This window comes from Hydractinia symbiolongicarpus, chromosome 12 (genome assembly GCF_029227915.1).
Source record: "Hydractinia symbiolongicarpus strain clone_291-10 chromosome 12, HSymV2.1, whole genome shotgun sequence".
In the NCBI taxonomy this organism is placed as follows: Eukaryota; Metazoa; Cnidaria; class Hydrozoa; order Anthoathecata; family Hydractiniidae; genus Hydractinia; species Hydractinia symbiolongicarpus.
The window spans coordinates 24,992,142-25,012,654 of record NC_079886.1 but is presented as its reverse complement, the minus strand read 5'-3'; the positions used below and the strand labels follow the sequence as shown (position 1 = coordinate 25,012,654).

The 20,513-nt window shown below is 39.7% G+C and overlaps 2 non-coding genes across 2 annotated transcripts; both read right to left on the bottom strand.

The window, feature by feature from the left end:
* Positions 1-2,920: 2,920 nt before the first annotated feature.
* On the bottom strand, positions 2,921-2,993 carry Trnar-ucg (transfer RNA arginine (anticodon UCG)). The gene has a single exon. It is a non-coding gene; the product is annotated as a tRNA-Arg (tRNA).
* Positions 2,994-5,188: 2,195 nt separating this feature from the next.
* On the bottom strand, positions 5,189-5,261 carry Trnar-ucg (transfer RNA arginine (anticodon UCG)). Its single transcript has one exon. It is a non-coding gene; the product is annotated as a tRNA-Arg (tRNA).
* Between the last annotated feature and the right edge of the window lie 15,252 nt (positions 5,262-20,513).

Sequence of the window (20,513 nt, the reverse complement as noted above, 5' to 3'; positions counted from 1 at the left end):
AAAATAAGAGAATTTAGTATTATTTAGAATTTATATTTTGTGTTGCCAATTTGGTGCAAAAATTGACATAAAATGAACTGTTAGATTGATTGTTGTTGTTTAACCATGACTCATTATAACTGAAACTTTTTTTGGAAATTCTTATTTGACTAATTAGCCAAAAAATAATTTTGCCAATTAGTTTCACACCATACAAGCTGTTTTTTTATATATATTTTATGTAAACATTTGTGACGGAATACTATATGAGATTTGAAATTTTGTGTAAGACTTTATTGATAGTAAAACAGCATGCAAGTAGCTAAAGACTGATTCTTATTAATTTCCGGTTTAAAAACTGTTTTTGGACATATTGTCTAAAGTTTAGTGAGGAAGGACTGTATGCAATATATCAAAAAACGTTTTGTTGCATTATAATTTGTTCTTGCAATCCATTTTTTTAAACCTTAGATAAAAAATTCTGTCAGAGGCACAATTTATTGTTTATTTTTCACATTGTGTGTCAACCTTTGGCAGGGTTTGCAATAAACTAACTGATTTTAAGATAAACATTGAGAGAGATTTGTGTTTGACATTGATCAGCGATTTTTGTATGTGACATTTTGAGTGATTTAAATTTTATGGGTGAGATGTATTTTGAAAACCTTTGGTAAACTTCTACCCGAATAATTTTCGCATTTGTCAGAAGGTCAGAGCAAGTAATTTTAGTAGATTTAGATTTTAAATGTCACATATATACTGCAGTTGTTGAACACCTTCATTTTTTGGACATTTATATAATAATGCAGATTGTAAGATTCGCACTGCTGTATTGTTTGTTTTTTAATGGACGTATATATGTTACATGAATAACATAAGAAATACAGTGGATTCTTCCATGGGAAACAGCTAGTATATGCATATAATGTTTTGACGTTTTGGCGCTTTCTACTTTCCTTTAATTTTGTTTCCATGTTTTTCTTAATTATCCGGAAATCTGTTGGACGCACTTGTTCTCTATTTTAAGAAATTAAACCAGCTGTATTAAATTATGCTGAATAAAACTTTTCTGGAATGCAAAACACAGTGATCCCAACTATTTTTTATAAAATTTTATCTTTTTCACGGGTTGGATATTTTTGTATTTTTGTGCGTCCAACATTGTGCGTCCAACAGAGTTTTTAGCAAATATCTATGATCCTATATTTTTAAAATACCATATGTTCCATGGATCTTTCAGGTGAAAAGTGTGTCTACATGAGAAGGTTTCTTTCATTAATCAGATTTTCACCTGTATTCTTTAAATTTCGATAAAATCTGAGAAAAAAATCACATATTACTTTTTCAAATTATTATCGTGTTTGTCCAACAGATTGTCTCTTATCATTATTTCCAGCTTAAAAACAAATTAAGTATTGTATTGTACAATGTTTTTGTGTTTTATCCGAAGTAACAATTTCAGAGTTGCAATACGTTTATTAAGAAGTAAGTAGTTCGTTTTTTTTTGAGGCTTTTAAACTATCGAATGTGCGTCCATCAGATTTTTGAATTAAATAATAGCTCCAACAGCCGTTCAACAAGATAATCGCCTAAGATATCAACCCTATTCTCATACAGGACGATTCACACTTTCACTTAAGGCGTTCGCCTTAAGTGAAAGTGTAAATCGATCTCAAGAACAAGGACACCAGTCGATGTTAATTAAAACTTACAAAATACAAATGCTTATAGAATTTTAATTACATGGTCCGCAATTTCATTGCAATCTTTACATGGGATTTCGCAAACATGTGTTTACGAAATCCCGTGTAAAGATTGTGATGCAGTGTATATAGGCGAAACAAAAACAAAGTTTAAGCAACGAGTACAAGAACATATGCGCACAGTGAGAAACGGAGATGTGAGGAAAAACGAAATTGCGGACCACAGCTGCAGCAGATGCCATCAGTTTAATTGGGATGAGAAGAAAATCATTGACAGAGAATCCAGAACAACGGCCAGGAAGATTAAAGAAACCATCAACAGTGTAGAACGTAGCAAACACATAAACAGCATCTCGTATCAACTTCCTAAGATTTGGTTACTAGCCCTACAGAAGAAGTAGTTACCTACATCTAGGTCCGAAAATGTTAATTACCGTAATAAACTGTAATTATCTGCTCGTTTCTGATTGGTTAATTTTTATGAATTTCGATCCTCTGCAATTATATAAATACACGCGCAACATCATTTTACTTTGGCCGATGATGGGAGAAAGATATCCCGATACGTCGCCTACTAAACTATCATGTTCAAGAAACGATAAACTTTCCACAGTAATAAAAAATAGTAATAGTATTTTCAGACGACCGACCGGGCGAACCCATGAATTTTGCAGAGCTTCTACATTACGTGTAAATCTAAAGTTACTTTATCCTCTCTTACGGTGACATATGCCTTATCCTACCGCGTTTCATAATTTTGTACAACTTATTAGCAAACATTCACGTTACTTAATTAAGTAATGTATAAATTACAACATGGGCAGCCCAACAATGAAGAAACCCAACAAAAAATAAAGAGCAAACAATAACAAAGCATCTGTAAATTAAAAACACATTTCATGATAGCCAATAAAATAAACAATATACTTAGAATATACACTAAGAAAATTGATATATGTTAAAAAGGTAAATGAAAAGACAGACACTGTTCAAACACATGAAAACTTTTGTCCTTTATTTCCATATTCCCAAAAGCATATATTTATTGAGGTGACGCAAGTTCTTATATTTCAAGTTATTTTATAATTTGTAATCTGCTTTATTATGTTCCAAAAAAAACTATGTTCATGTCCGAAAATAATTAATTTTTTGCCGGACTATATTAGAGGAATAACGTTATTGCATTGCGTATGATTTTAAAGCCAAATGACTTGCTAATTGGTTGTTTGAAAAAGTTCTGACCACGATGGGACTCGAACCCACAATCTTCCGATTCGAAGTCGGACGCCTTATCCGTTGGGCCACGCGGCCATATCAAATCATGTCATTAATTTGTGATCATAAATTTGAAACAACTTATTTAATGATTAAACAAACATTAAGTTTTGTAATGACAAACACAAAAAATTTTTATAGTGATAAACACACATTCTTTTTCCTTACACTCCTGCGCTTAATCTTGTGCAACTTCTTTAGCATCTTCATTCTTCTACCATGCCCTATTGACGGCACATGTTAAGAAAGTTGTAGTTTATTTTTCTGATGTTTAGAACATAAAATTAGTAAGAAATGGATTCATGCAAGTAGAAAACAAAATGAAGAGAAGATGCAACGGAGACAACAAGGAAACATCAGAGGAATTTATCGCATCAGCATTCCTACCCTTTGTACCAGGTACCAGCGAGATCCTTCGTCGAGTTTTAAGGCAACACAAGATCAAATGCATTCTTAACTCTAAAGACACCCAAGACAAAATAAACCTGGAAGAACAAAGCAGTGCTGATTACGAAATCCCGTATAAGGATTTTGATGCAGTGTATTTAGGCGAAACAAAAAGAAAGTTTAAGTAACGAGTACAAGAACATATGCGTGCAGTGAGAAACAAAGATGTGAAGAAAAACGAAATTGCGGGCCACAGCTGGAGCTGATGTCATCAGTTTAATTGGGATGAGAAGAAAATCATTGACAGAGAATCCAGAACAACGGCCAGGAAGATCAAAGAAACCATCAACAGTGTAGAACGTAACAAACACATAAACAGCATCTCGCATCTACTTCCTGAGATTTGGTTAGTAGCCTAAGAAGAATTAGTTACCTACATCTAGGTCTGAAAATGTTAATTACCGTAATTAACTGTAATTATCAGCTCGTTTCTGATTGGTTAATTTTTATGAATTTATATACCGACACATACCGGCCCATAGCTGGAGCAGAAGTCATCAGTTTAACTGGGATGAGAAGAAAATCATTGACAAAGAGTCCAGAACAACGGCCAGGAAGATTAAAGAAACCATTAACAGTGTAGCACGTAACAAACACATAAACAGCATCTCGTATCAACTACCTGAGATTTGGTTACTAGCCCTGCAGAAGAAGTAGTTACCTACATCTAGGTCCGAAAATGCTAATTACCGTAATTAACTGTAATTATCAGCTCGTTTCTGATTGGTTAATTTTTATGAATTTTGATCCTCTGCAATTATATAAATATATGCTCAACATCATTTTACATTAAACTGCTTTGTTTCTATTGAAGTCATCGGTGATGTGATCAGTTGCAGATCTATTCATGTTGTCATTTTAAATTCTAGCGTGTGTTACTTTTAGTAAATTTCATTGGTCAAAAAAACAATCGATGTGTAAATAAGTTATAACGATACGTAATTGATTGACCGGTCAAACAATAGTTTATTTCAAAATGGCTGATATGTGTTTTGTGCATTAGCAAAATTAATGTAATAGAAATTGGTCACACGAAAAATTTGATATCTTTTGAATGTATTACTAAACTTACACTATTTAAAAAGGAAATAACTATTATCTCCTCAACTTTTTTTCCATTTTTTGACTCACTCTTGACTTATAGCTCTATCATGCTGAATTTTAATAAATCTTTAAGCATACACTGTGTACAAAAGGTTAGAAAACTGTTGTGTTGTTTTTCATTTCCTTTATTTTTCTCCTAATTTTTCCTCTTCTTTATTTCTACCTCCACGGTAGGATTCAGGCATCACTTTCATTTTGACTGTATTGTAAAAGTGATTTAAAGTGTGAGTTAATGCCTAAATGTGAAGAACGTAGAATAAAGCTGAAGCCAGTAGCCATACCAATAATATTCGCGCATAAAACAACCAAATAAATATTGATGGTACTACAATATTGACAAAGCATTGTGCACCTGCTAGAATTTAAAAAGGCAACATAAATAGGTTTGATCTGATCACATCACAAATGATTTCAATAGAAACAAAAAAGTTCAACAGTCTTTCATGTCCGAAAATAATTTTTTTTGCCCGCATTAAATTAGAGGAATGACGCCATTGCATTGCGCTTATGTATGACCTTAAAGCCAAATGACTGAAAAGGTTAGTTGTCATAAACGAAAAGAAAAGGAAAAATTATATTGTTCTACTTAAAATGAAGTAAATTTAACGAAATCTTATAATATTTGGAAACCTGTTGGAATACTTAAAAAGAGTTAAATATATATTAAAATATCGAAATTGTGACCACGATGGGACTCGAACCCACAATCTTCCGATTCGAAGTCGGACGCCTTATCCGTTGGGCCACGCGGCCGTAAATTATATTGTCATTAGTTTGTCATTATAAATTTTTATAAAATAACGACACGTTTAATTTTAATTGACATGTTTCGACTTTACCAAAGTCATCTTCATGTCCCATATGTACAATTTTTTTATATGAATTTTACACATGCTAATCAATATTAACAAAAATGATATTGAATAAACTAACATGAGTTAGTTAAATACAATTTTTATACACAGTTATTTTAAAAAGCAATTTAATATTTCCCAAAAGTACAATTTTTTATTAAATGAATTTTACACATGCTAAATCAATATTAATGGTAAACTAACAAAAACGATATTAAGTAAGCAGCTGAATACAAAATATAAAATTAAACGGATAAATTGATGATGAAGTGCTTAACTTGTTTATTGAGGTCTGGTTTCAACCAAAAAATATACATACCCTCTTTAAGTTTCCTCTGCCAATCAGTGTCTGCATAATTTAAATGGAAAAACAATTTTCTTTACATAGTAATTTACAATTAGGATTTGACTCCATATGCATAAATATTTGTGAGTTTTTTTCATTTTTTTAATGTTCTTTTACTCTACTTGAAATGTACCTGGTGCTTTCACCCACATAGTTAGCATTACCACTAGCACAAACAAATTTATACACAAGTCCAGTTTTCAAAGATTCAGGAACTCTGTCCTTGCACGAAAAATATTACAAGACGTTTCAGCAATTTTTAGTAACCGATCAGGCTTTGGGAGCTTCTCTTTTCTTTCTATATGGCCTTCTTTGCGTCACACATTACGAAATTTGTAGCTGTTAGATTATCAGAAAGTAGAAAAAGAGTAACGACTGAAATGAATACTGTTTTATACTCTTACACGCCCCATTAGTGAGATAGTTAGATGAAAGACTTAATTTGGGGTTTGAGGGGTTTGAAGTTTCAGTTAACGCCACAGTATGAGAAACGTAGAAAAGAGCTAAAACCTAGAGCCATACCAAAATATTTGAGCATAAAGCATGAAACTAAACAAATATTGACGGTACGACAGTAATGACAAAACCATCTCCAACTCCAAAACGGATTGTAACTTTAAAAAGAGAACATATAAGTAAATTATATTTCTTGTGTCGAAGAAAGTTCATTTTTTTTATATCATTTTACATTCTTAATCTTTCGACTCTAAAAAACTGTGTTTTCTCAGCGGGGGTTACAGGGGCGGATCTAGGGTTAGGCAGCCTAGGCATTTGCCTAAGCCTAATTTTGTAAACTAGAAAAAAAAATCTGTAGGTAGAATAATCTATAAAAAAGCTAAATAATACTTTTATCATCCGCCGATTTCGACTTCATGACAACGCGGCAGTTTATCGATTTTTGATATTTTACTCAAATAAGCAAACCCGGGGCGATCTTAGGCAAAATGTCGATTCGCCTAAAACGTCCGCGGGTTTTAAAGTTCCGAATGAATGAAAATCACACATGGAAGAAAAAACGCCTAAAACGTCCGCGGTTTTTCAAGTACCAATGAATGAAATTCTGGAATGGGAAGAAAAAACGCCTAAAACGTCCTTGGGTTTTTAAGTTTAAACGCCTAAAACGACCACGGGCATTTACTTGGGTCAGTTCCAATTGCAGGGAGCACTTTGAATGTCTAGAATATCAAAGCAATTGTATGCTACCTACGTTAAATGAAGAAGTTTTGAATTTGGAAACCCTTTCAGATATTGAAAGGATTGGAAATGCTGGAAAGAGGTATTTTGGTCACGTGTGCCAGGTTGTTGTCTCAAACCAAACCTTCATCCTGCCTCTGCAAGAGACAATAAATTCATTGCTTAAAAGTAAGTAATACTTGAAGAGATAGGAAAAGGCGGATGTTAGGACAGACCCCGTTAGCACTTTACCATTCCACGTCAAATTATAGATCATCCACATCAAATCAACGATAGAAGAGTCGATAAAATCCATGTGCACTTTACCACTTTACGTCAAATAAGCGGGCATGATCCATTAAATCAACGATATCTGTCCAAAACCCCCCTCCCCAGCCGTGTCCCCCGGGCCCCCTCCCCGTCCCATGGGTCCCTACCCACCCTCATCTGTCGTGCCTTATAATTTATAGTGTTATGTGCCTATAATGTCCTCTAGCCAGTGTGGTAATACCATCTTCCATAATTATACGCTTATAACAATAGGATTTTACATATTTTACATATTTTACATACCAGAAAGTTGTTTACATAAGAAAAAAGTTAAAACGAAAGTAGCCGTTGCTAAGGATATTTGGTATGTATGGAATGCATTGTTTCTCTATTGTTATTCTGGCTTGATTGACATTTAATTGACGTCATTCTTTATCTAAACAAATACCATATGAAATAAACTGTTGTCATAACAATCACAAGAGCGATCTTCTCATCTTCGTGTGTAGGAGGAGTATCTTTGTGGTAAGGTGCAGTAATGTGTTTATCTGTAGTATCCACGTGGTGTACGGTGATGTGTTTATCAGGATGATCGGGTGTTACAGGCTTCTTTTTAGTTATCTTATGTGATTCGGTAACATTGACCTTTCGATTAATACCGATGGTAAGATCCTCACCCGATATCAAAATCTTGTTGTTGTAACCCACCACACCGGTCTTAATTCTGAGATTCATGTCACTAGGTAACATATAAATACCTTGTCCAACCGAATAATCAACCTTACTTGAAGCGTAGTTTAAAGTATCCTGATAACGTTTAATGTCCTCCTGAATATCAACCCTACGGTTAACAATATCCTCAAGGTTATTCATAAAAACTCTTTGAGCGGTCAGAGCACTTGAATCATTACCGAGGATGGATGAGCGTGCCGAGGCTTGAGAACTAAGAACAAGATAGGCATAGGCCCTAACACTGCTTGAGATCTTCACAAGGCCCGTTTTTGTAAATCCATCGGATTTTTCCACAATCCACCGCGTCATGGAGTCGTTAGTGAAATAACTCAACCCGGGAGTTGGATAGTCTTTACGTCTTTTTTGATATGAAGTGAAAAAGTACTGACCTCTGTATTTCATGGGGTTGGAATCAACATCATACTCACCACAGATTTTTAGAAATTCCTCATTTGAATAGGGATTGTCGTATCGATTGAAGCTATCCTCAAAGGGTAGAGGTGTCTGTAGGCGCTTAATGATTCGCCTAATGTCATAATACACATGAAAACGATATATTGACCTGACCATAGATCTACCATCCTTCAGGTGTTCCGAACTTACCCCACAGGCACTTGAAGCGCACCAAGTGGCGAAATTTAGCTGGGTTTGCCATAATCTAAAAGGTTGCTCATTCCAAATTCTCATACGTTGCGCGTTATGACTAAGTTCATAATTGGTAAAAATATTAGGAAAGGAAGCGGGGAAAGAGCCACTTTCAGACACAATAATGGCCTGTTTGTACAGATCCCTAGCGCCCAATATTTGAAGATCCCGCCCTCCATTTGGCTTATATGCCGCATTCGGATTATATCTGAAAATATCATCCATTCTTTGATTTAAATATATTCACAATCTCTAATATAATAATGTATATCACAATAAAGGACGTAAATAGCGAGAAGAAAATCTATCTGCACCGTCCGATCGACAACTCGCATGGCACGAAGGAGGTTGCGATCGTGGAGGCGTTTTCGGACAATATCATTTATCAAGTAATAGCTCCAATAAGTGTACTCTTAACCAATGCAATCGGTACACTGCATTTACCCAAGGGTAAGTACTACACCGGGAGGGAGTTGGATTCACTCGTAGGGGGTGATGTGAAATCAACACCACTGGTCAGAAACCCTGATTTGAAGAAATATAATAATATAGAGGGCGTAACGGAACTACATTTTCACCTTGATGAATTGGATAATTCATCAAATCTTGAAGATGGTGAATACAGCAGCACGCTGATGACACACCATATATCTGAGCATGGTAATGGTTTTACGCATGTTGAACCTAAAAACCCGCAATATAAGAAACTAAAGAACGGTTTGCTTCAATCACTCACCATAGGAGTCACGGGTCAAGATGGTAAGGTATTGGGAGTAAAAGGTACGCCGCTGTTTGGTGGTCCGCCGAAAACAGTTACACTGCACATAAGGGACGCGGCGAATACATATAGCCGACATTAACCGAATTAAAGTAAAATAAAATAAAAGTAATATGGAATAGCATGGAATACGGGAAAACGTTAAACCCAGAGCGTTCACTTAGAACCGCACATGGCGTAAAAGGAACGCATCAAAAAGTAATTGTCACTCACAACCCAAGTGAGATTGATCAGAACCAGTTACTCCTGATTAGGTTCCCTAATTTAGGTAACGATGATGTCATTGTTCCTGGTACTTCGAAAATAAGTTTCGACGTTGAACTCGAGTCAAAAGTCGACACGAAGAGAACATTGGTCTCTAACATAGGGAGGGCAATTGTTAAAAAGCTAGCTATCAAGTTCGAGGGTACCGAGATTCTGAGCATTGATGACTTTGATCTTTTCGGGTGCTACAGAGATTTATGGCTAACCAAGTCCGAAAAAAGAAATGCAATAAGACAAGGTATCATCTTTGATGAAGGGTGCACGGAAAATTGCATGAAACTGAGAGTTGGAGCCGCGGATAAAGACGCATCGGAGGTAGCGGACAAAGCAATCTATGATGCATACAAAAACAAGTTCACCATACCACTAGATTTTGAAATGTTGGATAGCACGATTCCTTATTATCAGGCCGGATTAGGTAATAGGCTGTGTTATGAGATAACATTCAATAATTATGACAGGGTAGTATTATCAACACCAACCAAACCTTCCGGTGCCACATCGGCACCCGCGCCGGATGCTAAATACAAAATCTCCAACATATCTCTCGAATATGAGATTGTGACACAACCCACACTCGCCAGATTCATCTCAAATGAATACCAAAACATGGCCGTACTTTACGACAGATTTCTGAGACATAGACAAATTAGGGTGGATAAGTCGGACACAACGTGGAATTGGTCATTCAATACACCGTGCAAGTCACTGAAGGGTATATTGGTTCTGTTTGAGGAAGAGAAAGCTTACAAACGAGATACCGGTAAGTTCTACAATCCCAAGATCAAAAAGGTATCCGCCATAGTTGAGGGTAAGCCCAACCAACTTTTCGCTCAGTGGATGCAACCGTTTGAGCATTATGGTGAAATATGCAAGTATTTTGCAGAGGGTAAGCAAAGGGATGGCAACGCCGGTGAAATACAAAAACATCTGCAACTACATGATGTGAAGGTCGCAGACTACCTAACCACGAAATATGCCCTATGGCTGGACTTCAGAACCATAGATGAAAACTCACTGCACGGGACCGGCCGACGGATTGAAAATGCGAGCGAGGGCATCACACTGCAAGTTGAAAAGACGGCCGAAACCGCGGGATCCTTAAACGCCTACATATATCTAATCATGGATGCTCAATTAAATATTCAAAACGGTGAAATTATGGCTGTACTATATTAAGATGGACTACATGAAAGATCCCCACACGGCACTATTCGTCGGTCCCACGGGCTGCGGAAAATCCAGACGCGTTGTAACATTACTAGAGAGTGAATACTTTGATCACTTTGATTTCATTGTGATTATATGTCCAACATTAAGATGGAACAAGACATATATGTGTCGAAAATGGTTCTGGAGGGATAGATATGTGATTCTAATTGAGCCCATGGGCATGTTGTACGAATGGATTCAAAAGATGACGGATTTCTGTGCGGGATACAAAACATTATTCCTGATCGACGACATCATCGCGGATGAGAAACTGGACAAAAAGAGGCAACCGCTTCTGGAGCTGGCCATCAGCGGTCGGCATCGAAACCACACCATGTGGCTACTCACACAATCATACACCGCGATACCGAAGAACTTACGAAGGCAGGCAAAAATGTTATATGTGTGGTATCCAAAGGACAGACATGATCTCGCAACCATCCACGAAGAGAATGATGTCATTGAATCATCGGAGATCCAGAAGGTTAAGGAAAGGCTGAAAGATGGCAAATATACACATTTAGTCATGAGGATGGAACATCCAAGAACTCACGTGATTTGCTAGATTGGACGTTTTTTGTTACAAGACCCTTGTAACAAATCTATAGGAAAACTACAGTACTATCCTATAATGATAGAATATATAAATTTCATATTACTGGTGATAGCTGTAGTGCTATTGCTGGTATTGGTTAGTTTCTGTCTTTTTTGTATTAATAAATACCTATGGCTATTGAAAATGGCTGAAACGGCAATTGACAACCTAATTTTTATCGATGAACGGGATGAACGGGATGATGGGAAGAGACAGAAATTGCTCGAGTGCGTGCTGACCGGGATTAGCAAGTTATATCTTGGTAAGATGTATACGGAGGTGGAGATACAGAAGCTCAAGAATGATGAGGTGGATAAACTGTTCACCATATACGAGGCTAAACTATCCGGTCAAATGGTTAAGTCTTTAGGACAGTCAATAATCCACATGTACTCCATGGGCGCCTGTACAGCCCTGGGTATAAAAAATCAAAAAGCTCTGAGTGATGACCTGGAGAATGATCCATTCCTAAACTCGGCACTCCAAAGGTTCACATGTGATTTATATTATAAGTTCGGATCACTACTATCACCAATCAGTGTGGGTCTAATTACAGGTAGGCATTATATCGCTGGAAGAAATTTAAACGCAAATAATAATATAGATATAGATAATAAAGATGTCAGAGGAACAGACTCCTATTCAGGTGACAACGAAGAACCCTAAAAAGGTTGAGGCTGGTAAGAGGGTGGCCGAATTCAACCGCAAACAGAGGGAAGACTATAAAAGACTGCTCATGGCGCAGGCAGAGACGCAGGCGAAGACGGAATCGACACCAACGCGGTCGACACCTCAGACACTGTTGGAGGATCCTAAGGATATTGTAATTGAGGATTCCGTGACAGATGTTCCCAAGGGTGGGGTTAACAACTACGCAATAATGGGCGGCGGTGTGATTGTGATGCTAATAATCGGAGCGTTGGTGGTGATGAGGAACAACACCTCACAGAGTAAGGTGAAGGACCCCCCACCGAGAGCTCCATCGGACACTAGAAAAACCAGGAGTAAACTTGAAATGGAATAAAGGGATAATATCGCGATATTATAATCTAGAAGTATATAAACATGGATAAGAAAAGTATAGTCAACGATATTTATAAAGCATCGGTCGTATGCGTTTTCGCTGTAGGCTATTCAATGCTCGGGAAAAGGGTATTAAAAATGACACCACCCTCAATTCAGAAGTTTGACCTGGAAGATACAGGAAAGCTTGTAGCCATAGTCGCCGCAAGTGAAATGACAAGAGAATATCTAGTTAAGCAAAAAATTATACCAGAAACTATAAATATATAATGTTGCGAATACTGGAATGGTTGGTCTGGGTTTTATGCCAGCGCAAGAAAGTTGAGAGGATTTTACCCAAGGTGGAATACATCGATACCGAGGTCATAGACGACTCTGATGTCATAGACTCCGAGGCTATCGTATTAAAATAACGCCACTATATTATACCGGATTATATAAACATGGCTTCAATTGCAATGATGTTGGGAGGTGCCTTCGCGAACGCTTTGGCCTTCACCGGATCAAGCTACCTATTTTCAAGTTTATCAAAGGATAGGATAGATAAGGAACGGAAGCGGCATGATCTAGCCATAGAACAACTGCAGAAGGCTCAGGTTATATGGCAACGTAAAAGACAGGAGAGGGTTGACTTTATCAATAAGCAGCTCAGACTTGAGAAGAAGGCCGAGGGTAAATTCACGGAGCTGGATGACGCGATGCGGGAATATAAAAAAGTATTTGGAGGATCACCTCTCACAGATATTCCGCGCAAACCCGTATTGAGCGACTTTTATACACCCAGCAACGGCCAGCATGAACGGGAATTGGCATTTATCGCGCTAAGCATGATTGGTGTCGGGGGCGCCGTGTGGTATTTTGAAAAATAGTACGATACCGCGGGTATTATGTTACATGTGTCATGTAACATATATTCGGAATAGCTAACGCTTTGTCACCATGTAGGTGTATATCAGACCTCCGATTCCAACTATCAAAGCCCAAAGGTTTTGACTCAACCAACCAACGGCCTCCTTTGCTCTATTTAGGATCCACGATACGATGGATCCAATTATACCAGGTAGTGATGCGGCCGCGGCACTGGCTAATCTACCCAGGAGAGATCCCAGCGCGTTCAGCTTGTTCTTTATCCATTCCCTCGCACCACCTTCGGTTTTTTCATGATTTTTTGTATTACGGGTGGATGACCCCCCACCCCCTGGTGTCAAAGTTTCAACTAGAAGGCCGATAACCATACCAAATGCCGTTAGTACACTGACGATGGTGATACCCTGCTCACGGAATAGCGTTCGTATCTTTTCACCCAATGTAGTTTCTTTGTCAAGTACTTTGGTAATCGTCTCCCTGATGCTTTTTATTTGACTGTTAAGTTTACCTTTGAGAATATCGATAATCTCTTGCCGGCCTTTCAACTCATTTTGCAAACCTTTCAACCTTTCTTTCGCTTCATTTTGTTGTTCCTCGGTCATATTTGGTGTGTTTTCCTTCTCTTCCAACTTGCTTTTTTCTCTGTCAATATGCTGTTCGAGCTGAACCTTTTTTGCAACTTCATCCTGAAGACTTCCTCTTATGTTTCTTAATGATCTATCCAATCCTAGCAATTCACGCATAGGATATTCAAATAGATCACCGGTCTGGGTTGCTTCATGGTCTACAGATTGTTGTTTGACCAATGAAATTAAATCTTCCGCACTGTTCACAACATCTCCAGACATGGTTTCTAATTCTATATCGGTCGCATTCTCTATTTTATCCGGTGACGGTAGTCTCTCTTCTATTTGGTTTAGCCTAGCGGCCTGTCGGGGGGTTATACTACCTTTCGGTATATCGAACCCCAAACCGCGCAGCCTTTTCTTGCCCAGTATATCCGCAATGGTGCCGACGGTCCTTAGAGATCCACCATTTGTCAGAGGTCTGTTATCACCCTTGTAGTATAATTCACGACCACGAGACTCAAACAGATCGGTATGTATCACGCTCGGGTTCTCGTTTGGATATATAGTTAGTAGCTTCTCATAGAGCGATTTAACCAGCTCACTGGTAACTCTGGAGCGCAGAGAGGTTTCTCCGCCGAATGATGTCTCCTCATCAGGTGTGTGTATCTGCACACGCGTGCGCTCCCTCGGTACCAGAGGTGTGGAGACATCGGTACCCTCGTCGGGTTGACCATGGTCACCAAACGGATCAATATCAATATCCGCCATTATTTTATTTAAAGGATAGTTTTTTCCTAATATAATAGAAATGGCAGAGAGTTCTAGTACCAGAGAAGAATTGTTTAAAACGGATATATCCAATTCCCAACTTGATGAGCTGGTGAAATTGCGGGGCAAGTTCCAGGACCTCGAGAAGGAACGCAGGAGGTCTCTGATCATATGGTCGGTTCTGGAGGGATTATCCGGAACCGCGGCCATTGCCGGCTCGATAGCGACCGCGGCGACCATTATTAGAAATTTAGGCGGTCCCCGTGGGAATTACATGCAGAATTCTGGTATGTGTCTGTTGGGCTCGGCTTCCTATGCGGTTACCAGTCAATATGTCGGAACATATCGGGAGAAACTTGACAAATTAAGAGCCGCGTATCGCGTTGTACAAAATGCCATCGATGTGTTCGATCAAACGCTACCCTGGAACACTCGGGACATCTGTAGAGCAGGTTTTGAGAGTTTGTGTGATACTTATCATGAAACTCTCAAGGATCTGGATAAACTGGATATAGGTTATTTAGAGTAAAGTTTTTTTCTTTGTAGTAACCACACAATGGCAGAGATTTATCCGAAGCTACCCACGGCTCCTGAGTATTCGAGCGAGCAGGACAAGTTTAATACTAATACCGTGAACTCTCAACTTGGGGAGCTTAGAAAATTACGTGATAAATTCAACACAAAATATGAGAAATATAACAAGACGCTGCACAGACTGGTGCTTTTAAATGCCAGCGCCACGGCCCTAACCGTCGCTTCGGGCATAGGTTCGGTGGTAACCGGTGCCACGCTCATCGGAATCCCCGCTTCCATGGGATTGGGAGCCGTAGCACTGTCGGGAACCATTTTCACGGGCTCCGTCATGGCTCTGATTAAAAGATATCGGAGCAAACTTGACAAGGTCATGAAATTATATGATGTTGCGACGTCCGCCATCGCCGTGTTTGAAAACTCCGTCTCGCGGGCTCTGAATAATGACGACATCAGTTACATCGAATTTCAAACCCTGAGCGGTATATACTACGAAGCTCTGGACAAGATGACGAAAACCGACAGAAAGATGGAGAGCGAAACTCGCAGCCAGTTTGAAAAAAGTCTAATGGACGAGGTTCAAAGCCTCAGAAGGACCGTAAATCAAGGTTAGTGATGTGCGCATGTACACCGCTCGCATATTTCGTGTGGTACGATAAAAATTAATATTAAGGCGGTTTGTGACATTATGTGGCGCGATCGTCCCCCAAGACTGAGCCATAGCGGCCCTATCTGCCGACCGCCCCGCGCGATCCTCGGCACAATCATCTTTACCAGAAACAGGTAAAGATATCGTCCCCTTTTTCACCAACCTTGCACATAATCAGGAGGTAATTCTGTATCTTCGGGTATTAACATCAATTCCTCTTTTACAAAAGCCCGTCCGGGTCCGTCTTGAACATAGTACATTACACGGTTACCAGGTTGCGCTATTACCTCACGCAATCTATATGTGTTTTTCGACCATATTCTATCGGTTGCCCGTCTCCGCCCATCATCATGCTCTTCGCCAGGTTGTAGTAGATATCTATACAGGCCATCTTTAGGTAATTCTACTTCAGGTGGATAGCTCTCTTGATTAACCAGAGGCACCTCTTTCATTATAACAGCATCTTTTGGCTTCATATCAATCATCTGCGTCTTTGTATCGTTTAGCCTATCAATCAGTTTATACAGATGCTTAACCCATGTAGATGATACCTTTTCCGAATCATTCAGTTCTTGGGCATCTTGTATTTTGAATAAATTTTCGGCAAGTATCTTGTTCAACGCCTCAACAAAAGCTGTGTGTGTATGCTTATATTTTGTAGTCGCTCTTTTAATTTCAACCTTATGCTTCTCCAACAGCTTTGTCACATCTGCCTTGAATTCTGAACCGTTATCACATTGGAAAGTTTTCGGATAAGTTAATGGTCCTGCCTTGTAGATGTCCTCAATCATAGCGGCAACCTCTTTGGCTTTCTTAGTCCTCAAAGGTCGGGCTACCTTGTATCTGGAAGCAGCATCGATTCCCGACAAAATGTACTTATATTTATTACCATACAGTATGTCACCGGGCATGTACAATAAATCGAATTGATGTAAATCATTAGGGGTAGTAACTTCATAATGTGGTCTTTCGACATGTTTTGGGGCGGGTAAATGTACTTGCCAAAATGCTTGCTTTGATAGCCACTTCTTAATCTCCTTTGGCCCGAAGCCGAATCCTCTTAAGCTCTGAACAGCCTTTTGTCCTTTCCATAAATTTTGAGGTTGATAGTAAGTCTCTTGAAGTTTTGACATGTTTTATTTATGCACACCTTTATTTATCTCCTTTTTGTGTTATGATGTGGTACGATAAAAGTGCTTAAAGTTTTTCATATATTATATTAATATGTCGGACATGGATACCACACCGGATTATAAATTGATGAAACTGAGAGAGTTGCGAGAGGTTGCCAAATCCCGCGGAATTAAGTATATCGTTGGTATGAGAAAGGCTAAACTGGTTGAGGTGATTGAGAAGAATGATCTCGACCCATCCTACACCATCGATCTGGATACCAAGAAGGAATGGTATGGATACTGTTCAAGGTGGAGGTCGAAAAACAGGGAGGCATATCTAAAAGCTCAAAAACGTTATAACGACAAAAGATCCAAGTGATTGGGTATTTTTTTGTTACTCAGACGGGTAACAAATGTTGGTGGGTGGGTACCCATGGTGGAGCGGTCACGACCCTCTAGGTGCTGGTGGGTGGGTACCCATGGTGGAGCGATGTCAGTATCATAAACCGCGTTTTACCGCCATGGGGTCTGGTGGTTGTCTTGCGAACGAAGCCCCTCACGATCCTCCACCCCGGTCATGGCCCTCAAGGTGTTGGTGGGTGGTTGTCTTGCGAACGAAGCCCCTCACGATCCTCCAACCCGGTCATGGCCCTCAAGGTGTTGGTGGGTGGGTGGGTACCCATGGTCTAACCGGTCATGGCCCTCAAGGTGTTGGTGGGTGGGTGTCTTGCGAACGAAGCCCCTCACGATCCTCCACCCCGGTTTACGATTTATAAAAACGGCTTAAAGATCCACAGATCGTATATCACAACCGGGCATGACTTCGAGAAATACAGTTTCCGAATTAATACATCTCGCTAGAGAAAAATCCTCTAGAGAACGCGGCCTACATCATGGCTACTTAAGGCTCAGAAAGGCCGATCTGATCGAATTTTTGAGACCAACTACCGTTTCAGCACCGGTTAGACCGGTACCGGTGCCGAGACCCGCCAGACCAGTACCAGCGCCGAGACCCGTACCGGCACCGAGACCCTCGAGATCCGGTAGTGAACAACCGGGAGGCATATCTAAGACCTAAGTGATTGGGCATTTTTGTTACTCAGACGGGTAACAAATGTGATTCACGACCCTCGAGGTGCCAATGGGTGGGTACCCATGGTGTATCGATGTATGTATCACAAAGCGTGTTTTACTACAATTTAGCATGGTGGTTGCCCCACAAACTAGGACACTCACGACCCTCCAACACGGTTTACGATTTTTAGAAAAATGGATTAAAGATTACAAAATCGTATATCATAGCCAAACATGACTTCGAGAAATACAGTTGTTGAATTAAGAGCTCTCGCTAGAGAACGCGGCCTACGTGGCTACTCAAGGCTCAGAAAGGCCGATCTGATCGAATTATTGACACCCACTACTGTGTCAGCACCCGTACCCATGCCGAGACCCGCCAGACCCGTACCAGCGCCGAGACCCACCAGACCCGTACCAGCGCCGAGACCAATTAGACCCATACCCGTGCCGAGACCCACCAGACCCGTACCAGCGCCGAGACCGGTACCAGCACCCATACCGGCACCGAGACCGGGCACTAGCCAACAAGACATGGATTTGAAAAGCAAGTTGATCGAATGGAGAGACTGGTTAATAAATCATGTACCTAAGGATATTAAGGAGAAATCGAGCAAAGCTTTCAAAACCATGAAGGATAAGATCATGGGTTTGTATAAAAAGGGCAGTGGAGAGGAAGAGGTGGAAGAGGTGGAGGAGGAGGAGGAGGAGAAAAACCCCTATACCCCCATTGAAGAAGCTTTTGTAGGTTCATACAAACGTTTCAAAATAAACTCGGATGGTGGGAAGAATGTCAGGGTCTTTCTCGAAAAGGTCGAGCACGTCGTAAATAGGTTGATGAGTGACGTGCTCAGGCAGAAGAAGTCGCTGAAGACTCAGGCGACCTTGTGGGTGAAGTGGGTAAGGGAGGACACCAGCTCGACCGAAGCCCCGTGTGTACATGTTGATAAAGCTTTCAATAGCTATATGGAGATACTGCACGCCCACGATGACATTTCCGATGTTTTCGATCGGATGCGTAAAAAGATAATCGAGCAGATTGAAAACCCTGCTCTACCTGCCAGCGGATTCACAATCGAAAGGATCCTACATATGCATGTGGACTTTCACAAACTAAAATTAACTAGAGGTAGTTCTTACTTGCCGCTGCCCGAGAACTTCAGTGGTAAGCGATCCGTGATTAACCCACATAACGAGGATGAAGAATGCTTCAAATGGGCCGTTATCGCTGCTCTCAATCATGATAAGATCGATAATCACCCTGAACGGATCTCAATCCTTAAGAAGCATGATAAGTATAATTGGGATGGTCTAACTTTCCCAATGGCGCTAAACAAGATAGATCTCTTCGAGAGGAGGAACCCCGATGTCGCTGTGCATGTTTTGACAAAGGATGAGAGAGAAGGTATCTACATGTGTCGCAAGTCGAAGCATCTTGATCGTAAGGAGACGGTTGTTTTGTTTTTACTATGTGAGGGGGATAAGAGACATTATATCGCTGTTAAGAACTTGAGCGGTGTACTTAGCAAGGCTAACTCAAAGCATAAAAATAAGGAGTATTATTGCTTGAATTGTCTCTATGGTTTTCAAAGCGAACAGAAAAGGGATGAGCACTTTGAGTATTGCAAGAATAACGATGCTGCTAAGATTCAACTCCCTAAGGAGGGTAGCACCTTAACCTTCACTGATGGTAAGTTTCAACTCAAAGCCCCATTCATCATGTATGCCGATTTCGAAGCTTTTACAAAAGAGTTGCCAGAAGATGAGAGAAAATGCGGATCATCCACCGAGAAAGTTGGTAAACATGTTCCCACCGGATTCTGTTGTTATAGTAAATATGCTCATGGTGACGTTCCCAACCCTCTTAATCCTTATCGCGGTGAGGACTGTGTTACGCGTTTTGTGGATCATGTGGTTTCCGAGGCGGAAAGGTTATATAACATGTTTCCTCAGAAAGAAATGGATCCACTGACGGATGAGGAGCGTGACGGTTTCAATAGAGCCGAGGTGTGCCACATTTGCATGAAGGAATTTGATGACAAGGATGACATCAAGGTTAGGGATCACTGTCATTTCACCGGTAAGTTTCGTGGAGCCGCTCATCAGGGGTGTAATCTGCGGTATAAGGTACCTAATTATATCCCGGTTGTCTTCCACAATCTGAGTGGCTACGATGCGCATTTATTCATTAAGGAGCTTGCTAGGAAGTACGGAGAAGATGGTATGGGTGTAATCGCGGAGAATAAGGAGAAATATATCTCTTTCTCTACGGATGTTAAGGTTGGTGAATACATTGACAAAAATGGTGAGACCAAAGACAAAAAGATACAACTGAGATTCATCGATTCATTTAGATTTATGTCAAGAGGATTAGGTTCCTTGGCTGACAATCTATCCGATGATCAATGCAAAAACCTTAGAAAATTCTTCAATGGTGACGAATTCAACATAATGAGAAGGAAGGGTGTATACCCATATGAGTATGTTGATTCATTCGATAGGTTTAATGAAACTAAGCTTCCGTTGAAAGATGACTTTTA